The sequence below is a fragment of the Heterodontus francisci genome, chromosome 22, assembly GCF_036365525.1.
Source record: "Heterodontus francisci isolate sHetFra1 chromosome 22, sHetFra1.hap1, whole genome shotgun sequence".
In the NCBI taxonomy this organism is placed as follows: domain Eukaryota; kingdom Metazoa; phylum Chordata; class Chondrichthyes; order Heterodontiformes; family Heterodontidae; genus Heterodontus; species Heterodontus francisci.
Window position 1 is genome coordinate 78,950,174 of NC_090392.1, and position 10,925 is coordinate 78,961,098.

The window sequence follows — 10,925 nt, forward strand, 5'->3', positions numbered from 1 at the left end:
GAAAGCATGGCCAACATGGAGGCTACAATTAACTCAGGGCTGTGTGCTGAGATTTGAAAATTTTCCCAATTGATCCGTTCAATGAGGGAGACATGGAAACATTTTTTGTAACTTTTGAAAAGCTTGCAAAGCAGTTAAAATGGCCGGCCAAGAGCTGGACCCTCCTGCTACAAAGCAAGCTAACAGGAAAAGCCCATGAGGTTTATTCCCTGTTGCCAGATGAAAGTTCATCAAATTATGGGCAATATGAGCTAAAACCGGAAGCCTATAGCCAAAAATTCCGAACCCTCCGGAAACAAGCTGATCAAACCTGAAGTTTGAAAGAAGTAAGCAGGTGGCTTTTGACCAGTAGTTGAGGGCTCTTAAAGTGCAGTCCACGTATGAAAACCTCAGAGAGGTGATTCTTCTCGAGGAATTTAAAAACTCTCTCCCACTCTTGATAAAGACCCATGTAAAGGAAAAAAAAGTACATAGAGAGAGGCAAGCTGCAATTCTGGCTAATGAGTTCGCTCTCATTTACAAGTCGGTTCCCCAGGGGAAAACCTTACTAGTCACCCCCACAAATCCGAAAAGGATAAGAGGTGGGAGGGTGATGGGAACCTAAACAGTCCTGGGAGAGAGAGAAAAATCGGGCACACAGGGTGCCCTCCTCAAGCCAAAAGAGATAGTGCTGAAAGCAGGAGGGAGACCCAAAGACCTGTGAGCTTCCATTGTAATAAGGCAGGTGACCTCAGAGCTGACTGCTGGAAAATACGGGGAAAGCCTGTAGGGTTAATCTGGGCATGCCCGGCCAGTGCAGGAGAAGGGACCCTGATGGAAAGCACAGCAGCAGGTAATGATCTGGCGGTGGCGAAGGTGGTAGCCTCCCCAGTAGTGGTAGAGAGACTGAAGGAGGTCAGAGAGACAGGGCAGTGGCAGGAGACGGTCCCCTGTATTTCCCCTGAATGTGTAGTGACTCGGGCCATGGCCAAACCAGCTCCTTCAGACGAGGCTGAACTGACACTACAGATAGATGACCAGGCTGTTTGGTTGTCTGAAACTTTCTTTGGGAAGTTAGAGGATCCAGAGAATGGGTTAAATGAATCTTTCCTACTTGAGGCTCAGCGAGCCGACCCAGTATTGAGAGTTAGCACAGGCTGCCTAAACTGAAATTGAAGCAGATGGAGTCCCTGACTGCTCCTATGTAAAGGAAGAGGTGCTGATAAGGAAGTGGAGCTCTCCTCACAGACCTGAGAACAAAGAGTGGACAGTGATTCACCAATTAGTGGTGCCGCTGAGGTACCGAAAAATCAAAGCCGGCATAAGACAGCAGTTTGACTGGCCAAAACTCCACAAAGATGTGGCGGAGTTCTGTAGGAGTTGTCACATGTGCCAAGTGGGTGAGGCGGTGGTGTAGTGGTATTGTCACTGGACTAGTAACCCAGGGTATTGCTCTGGGACAGAAGGTGGAATTTGAATTCAATTAATAAATCTGGAATTTAAAAAAAAAGCTAGTCTAATGTTGGCCATGAAACCATTGTCGATTGTTTTAAAAACCCATCTGGTTCACTAATGTCCTTTAGGGAAGGAAATCTGCTGTCCTTACCTGGTCTGGCCTACATATGACTCCAGACCCACAGCAATGTGGTTGACTTTTACATGCCCTCTGAAATGGCCTAGCAAGTCACTCAGTTAGGGCATTTAGGGATGGGCAATAAATGCTGGCCTGGCCAGCGACGCCCACATCCGTGAATGAATAAAAAAAAAGTTGAAGCGAAGCCCCAACCTGCAGTAAAATCTGCACCCCTAATTCCTGTACCACCTTTTAGGGATCCCTCCAGCAGAGGGCTGGTGAATTGTGATGGACCCCTGCCGAGAACAAAAGGGGATAGACAAGCACAGGTCTGGTAGAGAGTTAGGGAGGTAAAGGATGAACAGGACAGTAGGGACAGATTAAAAGAGGTCCGGGAGGATTCCCAAATGAAAACCCTTACTGTCCGGTCAGCCAACTGGAAAATGTTGGAAAAGTTAGACACCACACCCTCCTACGTAAACGCAGACAAAAGGTGCACCCTACCAGGGCTGCTAGCAGCATTTACAAAAACCTGCAGAAATAAAGGAAGTCCCCAAAAGGGCAGAGAAACAGTGAGGGCAATGCCTCACCTAGTCGAATCTGGACAAATACCTGTGAGCAGAAATGCCTCAGAGGACATGGGGGAGATTAGCAAAGGGATCCTCCCCACAGTCAGGAGAAAAGGGGGAAATGCCCTAAAATGAGTAACCGTTGTATGACTCACCAGAGCACTGACAGTGAGGTCAGACTGGATCCACCCACTGCAGTCTCCCACGATCACAGTTCAAGCCCAGAGCTGATTAAATCCAACAATCTTACTTCAGACCCCAACCAGAACAAAGGTCCAGAGGAAACCTCAGGGACCTCACTCACAGGGGCTTAAAATCCACTCATCACCCAATTTCTCTAAGGAGAGAAATTAGCAAGGTACTGGAGCCCAAACAGTTAGAACCACATGTTGCAGAAACAGCAGCTATGGGGTTAAAGCTTGTGCACAAAGAAGAACTCACCCGAGACAATTTTGGAGATTTGCAGACACCAAGCTCCTCAGCAATCACATGTTTATTGAAATGCTCATCTCCAGGTTATTGCAAATTGATACTAAAGAAACTTTAAACCCATTGGACAACACCTAACCATCTCAGATCCACCTCCAGGGAAAAGAGCAGTTTAAATCAGCACTACTGCAGAGAAAAGACATGCTGTAACAATTTTTGTAAGATTTCTGAGTGGATGAGAATGAATGAAAAATGCATGTGTATTTTCCTGTGTTTTCTCTTTTTAACTTATAATGAAATGCTCTTCATTGTCGCATTTCATTCGGCATGGTACGGAGGTGTGACGGAAAATCCACACGCCAAATGGAAAAATATCAATTTTGTTGTATGAAATTTTGCCTGAGACCGTTTACTGGTCATTATTACGAATCACTTATTAAAAGCAGAACAGAACAGCTAAAGATGGTCATGCACAATTTGCATATCAGAAGCCAAAGGCTGGCTGGGAGACAGAGGTGATTGCCCAGTCTACCCAGAACAATGGGGGTGCTCTCTGATTTTTTTAATATTCACTCATGGGATGTGGGCGTCTCTGGCTAGGCTTGCATTTATTGCCCATTCCTAATTGCCCTTGAGAGGTTGGTGGTGAGCTGCCTTCTTGAACCGCTGCAGTCCATGTGAGGTAGGTATACCCACAGTGCTGTTAGGAAGGGAGTTCCAGGATTCTGACCCAGCGACAGTGAAGGAACGGCGATATAGTTCCAAGTCAGGATAGTGTGTGACTCGGAGGGGAACTTGCAGGTGGTGGTGTTCCCATGCATTTACTGCTCTTGTCCTTCTATTTGGCAGGGGTCACGGGTTTGGAAGGTGCTGACTAAGGAGCCTTGGTGTGTTGCTGCAGTGCATCTTGTAGATGGTACACACTGCTGCCACTTAACTAGAATGGTTTTGTCAATGTTGCTTGTTAAAAGCCAACAACACCTATTGACTTTGAAGGAGCCAAACCCTGCTTCTTCCCCCCCTCACCAAGTATGTTTACACAGCTTCAGAAAATAACTTTTTGAATTTCAAAAAACCTTCCAGAAATTTCTGTTTCAAAAATAGAGGTGGTCACCGCCTGTGTGACTATACTTACCTGAGCACTGGAGCGGCGGCAGGCGGGTCTGGGAGTAATCGCATCCTGAGCGGGACCTGAAAAGGAGAGAGCGGGACTCGAGGCCTCTACTTACCTGAGGACCAGAGCAGCGGCAGGCTCTGTCTCTCTCTCTCTCTCTCTGTGCCAGCACGTGCTGAGATTCAAAAGAGGAAAAAAAGACTTACAGTGACATCACGGGAAATCTGTCAGGTGATTGGTTGTGTAAGTAACAGCTGTTAGTGCCTGTAAATAGCTTTAAAAAAGGGGAAAGTTCTTTTTTTTTGAAAAAAACCTCAAACCCTACTGTATAAGTGATAAGGTTAGTACTACTAAAGTGTGTTTTTATTAAACTAGTGTAATTTATTAAGGACTTTAGGTTGTAGTGGGTAGTGTTTGGAGTAGAACAAGTCCCCTAGTGTAATTAGTATTTATTAAAGGGAGTAACTAAGTAATATAAAGGTTGGTCATGGCAGGAGAGCTTGCACCCGTGATACGCTCTTCCTACGCTTTGTAGGAAATCAGGGACTCTTCCAGTGTCCCTGACGATCATGTGTGCAGGAAGTGTGTCCACCTGCAGCTACTGGCTGCCCGCAATATGGAGCTGGAGCTGCAGGTGGCTTCACTGTGGCGCATCCACAATGCTGAGATCATCATGGATAGCACATTTGGCGAGGTAGTCAGACCGTAGGCAAATGCTGCAAAGACAGGAAGGGAATCGATGAACACCAGGTAGAGTAGAGGAAGGCAGGTAGTGCAGGAGTCCCCTGTAGCTGTCCCCCTCTCTAACAAATATACCGCTTTGGATATTGTTGTGGGAGATGGCTCAGGGGAAAGCAGCAAGAGCCAAGTTCATGGCACCAGGGGTGGCTCTGCTGCACAGGAGGGGATGAAGAGAGGCATGGCTATAGTGATAGGGGATTCAATCGTAAGGGGAACAGACAGGCATTTCTGCAGCTACAAACGTGACTCCAGGATGGTATGTTGCCTCCCTGGTGCTAGGGTCAAGGATGTCACGGAGTCTGAAGGGAGAGGGTGAACAGTCAGAGGTCGTGGTACACATTGGTACCAATGACATAAGCAGAAAGAGGGATGAGGTCCTGCAACAAGAATTTAGGGAGCTAGGTAGCAGATTAAAAAGAGGTCTTCAAAGGTCGTAATCTCTGGATTACTCCTGCTGCCACGTGCTAGTAAGTATAGGAATAGGAGGATAGAGCAAATGAATGCGTGGCTGAAGACATGGTGCATGAGGGAGGGCTTTAGTTTCATGGATCACTGGGTCTGTTTCTGGCGAAGGTGGGACCTGTACAAGTTTAACGGGTTGCACCTGAACCGGAACGGGACCAACATCCTTGCTGGGAGGTTTGCTAGTGCTGTTGGGGGGGTTTAAACTAATTTGGCAGGGGGATGGGTACAGAGTGGAGGTACAGTAGGGGGTGATGCACAGACAAATATAGAAGAGAAACTGAGTCAGTCTGGAAGGCAGAGCAAATGCAGACCTGTTAAGGCACAAGCGAATAATGCAAGGCTGATTGCATCTATTTTAACGCAAGGAGTCTTACAAGTAAGGCAGATAAATTGAGGGCGTTATTAACACATGGGAATATGATATTATTGCTATCACAGAGACATGGTTGAGGGAAGGGCAGGACTGGCAGCTCAATATTCCAGGGTATAGAATCTTTAGGCGTTATTGGGGAGAGTGTAAAAGAGGAGTGGCATTGCACTGTTTATTCAAGGATTCTAATACTGCAGGAAGGAGGGATGATATCTTAGAACGTTCCTCAATGAGGCTGTATGGGTAGAACTTAAAAACAAAAAGGGGGCAATCACTTGGCTGGGAGTGTACTACAGGCCTCCAAACAGTCAGGGAGAGATAGAGGAGCAGATATGTGACAAATCTCAGAGAGGTGTAAAAATAATAGGGTAATAATAGTAGGGGATTTCAACTTCCCCAATATCAACTGGGATAGTCTTAGTGCAAAAGGCTTAAAGGGGGCAGAATTCTTAAAATGCATAAAGGCGAGCTTTTTGAGCCAGCACGTAGAAAGTCCTACAACAGAAGGGGCAGTACTGGACCTAATCCTGGGGAATGAAGCTGGACAAGTGGCAGAAGTGTCAGTGGGGGAGCATTTCAGGGATAGTGACCATAACGCTGTAAGATTTAAGGTAGTTATAGAAAATGACAAAGAGGGACCGGAAATAAAAGTACTGAATTGGGGGAAGGCCAATCTCAATATGATAAAACAGGATCTGGCCAGAGTGGACTGGGAGCAGCTACCTGTAGGAAAGTCTACATCAGACCAATGGGAGTCATTCAAAAAGGAAACAGTGAGAGTTCAGGGCCAACATGTTCCCGTAAAGGTGAAGGGTAGGACCAACAAGTCCAGGGAACCCTGGATGTCAAGGGATATGAAGGACTGGATAAGCAAAAAAAGAGGCTTATGGCAGATACAAAGCACTGAAAACAGTGGAGGCCCTAAAGGAGTATAGAAAATGTAAGGGGGTATTAAAAAAGTAATTAGGAGAGTGAAGAGGGGACATGAAAAAACACTGGCGGGCAACATAAAGGAAAATCCCAAGGCGTTTTATAAGTATATTAAGGGCAAGAGGATAACCATGGAAAGAGGAGGGCCCATTAGGGACCAGAGAGGCAGTCTGTGTGTGGAGCTGGAGGACATAGGTGATGTTTTAAATTATTACTTTTCATCTGTGTTCACTATGGAGAAGGACGATGTAGATGTAGAGATCAGGGAGGGGGACTGTGATATACTTGAGCATATTAACATTGAAAGGGAGGAAGTATTAGCTGTCTTAGCGTGCTTAAAAGTGGATAAATCCCCAGACCCAGATGAGATGTATTCCAGGCTGTTATGTGAGGCAAGGCAGCAGATAGCAGGGGCTCTGACACAAATTTTCAAATCCTCTCTGGCCACAGGAGAGGTACCAGAGGACTGGAGGACAGCGAATGTAGTACCATTATTCAAGAAGAGTAGCAGGGATAAACCAGGCCAGTGAGTCTAACATCAGTAGTAGGGAAACTATTGGGAAAAATTCTGAGGGACAGGATTAATCTCCACTTGGAGAGGCAGGGATTAATCAGGGATAGTCAGCATGGCTTTGTCGGGGGAGATCATGTTTAACAAACTTGATTGAATTTTTTGAGGAGGTGACTAGATGTGTAGATGAGGGTAAGGCAGTTGATGTAGTCCACATGGACGTCAGTTAGGCTTTTGATAAGGTCCCGCATGGGAGATTGGTCAAGAATGTAAGAGCCCATGGGATCCAGGGCAATTTGGCAAATTGGATCCAAAATTGCTTAGTGGCAGGAGGCAGAGAGTGATGATCAAGGGTTGTTTTTGCGAGTGGAAGCCTGTGACCAGTGGTGTACCACAGGGATCGGTTCTGGCTGTGTGTACTGTACATCAATGATTTAGGAGAATATAGGAGGTCTGATCAGTAAGTTCGCAGATGACACGAAACTTGGTGGTGTCGTAAATAGTGAGGAGGAAAGCCTTAGATTACAGGACGATATAGATGGGCTGGTAAAATGGACGGAGCAGTGGCAAATGGAATTTAATCCTGAGAAGTGGGAGGTGATGCATTTTGGGAGGACTAACAGGCAAGGGAATATACAATGGATGGTAGGACGCTAGGAAGGACAAAGCGTCAGAGCAACCTTGGTGTACTTGTTCATAGATCACTGAAGGCAGCAGCACAGGTACATAAGGTGGTTAGGAAGGCATATGGGATACTTGCCTTTATAAGCCGAGGCATAGAATATAAGAGCAGGGAGGTTATGATGGAGCTGTATAAAATGCTAGTTAGGCCACAGCTGGAGTACTGTGTACAGTTCTGGTCACCACACTATAGGAAGGATGTGATTGCACTGGAGAGGGTGCAGAGGAGATTCACCAGGATGTTGCCTGGGCTGGAGCATTTCAGCTATGAAGAGAGACTGGATAGGCTAGGGTTGTTTTCCTTAGAGCAGAGAAGGCTGAGGGGGGACATGATTGTGGTATACAAAATTATGAGGGGCATTGATAGGATAGATAGGAAGAAACTTTTTTCCTTAGCAGAGGGATCAATAAGCAGGGGGCATAGATTTAAGGTAAGGGGTAGGAGGTTTAGAGGGGATTTGAGGAAAGTTTTTTTCACCCAGAGGGTGGTTGGAATCTGGAACACACTACCTGAAGGGATGGTAGAGGCAGGAACCCCCACAACATTTAAGAAGTATTTAGATGTGCACTTGAAATGCCATGGCATACAGGCTATGAGCCAAGTGCTGGAAAATGGGATTAGAATAGATAGGTGCTTGATGGCCAGCACAGACACGATGGGCCAAAGGGCCTGTTTCTGTGCTGTATAACTCTATGAGAGTTTGTGATTTGTGCCTCAGCAGAAAGACAGTAACTGTACTTCAAGGAAGAAAGCACCTCTCTCTCTCTCTCCAGCAAAGTCCCAGGGAAGCCTCAGCAGCAGCTAATAAGCCTCAAGACTACAGATCCTTACAGACAACAACCAGGGGACATTGATAAAGCCCCTCTCAGCCTTTCGGAACCAGAGAAGCAAGCCCAAATTGTGCACGTGGCTCAGCAAGGACTTCACAACTTCAATTTCACCTAAGGACACTGGGACTACACTTCCGTATTTAAATTCCACTTTTATTAAGGACTCTACTCAAACCTCCCAACTCTATTTTTCCCCTCTGTGTCTATTTGTGTGTGTATGCCTCTCATATGAATGTGAGCGTGGTTGCGTCGTGTATTTTAGTAATTTTAACCGGTTTAGAGTGATAAGGTTAATAAACTTACATCTTTCTTGTTTAAACTCAAGAAAACCTGTCTGATTGGTTCATTTACAATTATAATTAGAGGAGCAGGAGCAACTACTCACTGAGTTGGTAAGTTAAATCACTGTGTTAAAGAGAAGGGGTGAAAGGGGAGCCTGCGACCCCTTCCTCATCTGGTTGTAACACCAGTGACACCCACATCCCAAGAATGAATGAGCAATAAAAAAACAGATTAGTTGCAAGGAGATATTGAGTAATTTCAGGTTTGGGAGAAGGGAATATAATGAAAATTAAATTTTCCTCATCCCCAACCTCAGTGATTGCATCTATTCTATAACTTGCTATAACTTCCCAAGTGCTTGTGTCTTCAAAGTATTATTAGGGTTAGCTCTATTGGAATTAATAGAATGGCATCAGATTAATGTGATGGGACTATCACTACAGGGACAATAGGGAATGGCCAGATCAATGGGATTAAGGAGACCATCTCTTCCCAGATTAATGGACTGTGTTGACTGAACTATATAAAAAGACCAATCGAACAGGAAGAGTGGGACAGGGCTGCTTTGATTGGGATTATTGGGCATGGACAGCTCAGTAGAATTAATGAGATGAAGACATTTTTATTAGGATTAATGATAAAATAGCGGGACGTGTACGATAGTGAAATGAGTTATGGCATTGGAATAGACATGCAGAGTCATGAGTTCAAATCTCACCAGGGCAAGTTGTGAAACAAAATTTTAAAAGAACTAGTAATGTATGGGCTGGCACCAGGAATTATTACCAGGAAGACTGCTGGATTGTTGTAAAAATTTAACTGGTTCACTAATGTTCTCAGGGAAAGGAACCTTCCACCCCTACCTGGTCTGGCCTACACGTGACTCTAGCCTCACAATATGTGGTTGACTCTTAATGCCCTAGTGCAACTAAGAATGGACAATAAATAGTACCTTGCCAGCATCACATATCCAAAGAAAAAATATATTAAAAACATAATGAATGGGAAAGGGCTGGCTCTACCTTGTGTCAATTTTGGCTCAGTGGTAGCACTCTCACCTCTGAGTTAGAAGGTTCAAGTCCAATCCCAGCACTTGAGCACACATCTAGGCCGGCACGCCAATGTAGAAATGGGGAGCGCTGCACTCTCAGAGGTGCTGCACTTTTGGATCAGACATTAAAATGTGGCCCTCTCTGAATGTAAAAGATCCCACAGGTCTATTTGAAGCAGGGCAGGGGAGTTCTCCAAATGTCCTAGTCAAGTGTCCCTTAATCAACATCAATAAAAAATGACATATGGTCATAGGAACATAGGAGCATGAGTAGGCCATTCAGCCCATCGAGCCTGCTCCACCATTCAATACGATCATGGCTGATCATCCACTTCAGTGCCTTTTTCCCACACTATTATCATATCCCTTTATGTCATTGGTATTTAGAAATCTGTCAATCTCTATTTTAAACATACTCAATGACTGAGCTTCCACAGCCCTCTGGGGTAGAGAATTCCAAAGATTCACACCCCTCTGAGTAAAGAAATTTCTCCTCATCTCTGTCCTAAGTGGCCTCCCTCTTATTTTGAGATTGTATCCCCTGGTTCTAGATTCCCCAACCAGGGGAAACATCTTACCTGCATCTCCCCAGTCTATCCCTTTAGGTATTTTGTAGGTTTCAATGAGATCACCTCTCATTCTTCAAAATTCTAGAGAATACAGGCCGTTTCCCCAATCTCTCTTCATAGAACAGTCCTGCCATCCCGGGAACCAGTCTGGTGAACCTTTGTTGCACTTTCTCATTTATCTCACTACTTTGTTTAACCTTGTTGAGAGAATATTGGCTGCTGTGTCTCTACGTCAAATGCACATCATTGAATATAAAGCACTTTGGGACATCTGAAGTTGTGAAAGACGCTATATGAAAATACAAGTCTTTCTCCCCTGCCTCGAATTTATTGGACAGACCCAACTCAACAAGATTAACAGTTCTATGGGATGTTTTCAATGGGATTAATAGGGCCTGACTACATTAATGGCCTTAATGAGAAACAATGGTTCTGCCAAGATTATGGGAAAAAATCTGGTTTATGAGTGAAGACTGGATTAATGGGTCAGGAGATACTTACAGAGAATACACAGCAGATCAATGAAGATATGTAAAGAGAAAAATAAAGTTATGTTCCGAAGAAGGGTCACTGACCCGAAACGTTAACTCTGCTTCTCTTTCCACAGATGCTGCCAGACCTGCTGGGTGATTCCAGCATTTCTTGTTTTTGTTTCAAATTTCCAGCATCCACAGTATTTTGCTTTTATTTTAATAAAGTTATGATATTTTTCAGTGTGTACGCTTCCTTTCAAAAGTGTGAAGTGATAATATTGGGAATGAAATTCACATGATGAACATGGAGAATGACAGATTGCAAACCAAATTAAACTTGGAAACCACCATGACCTC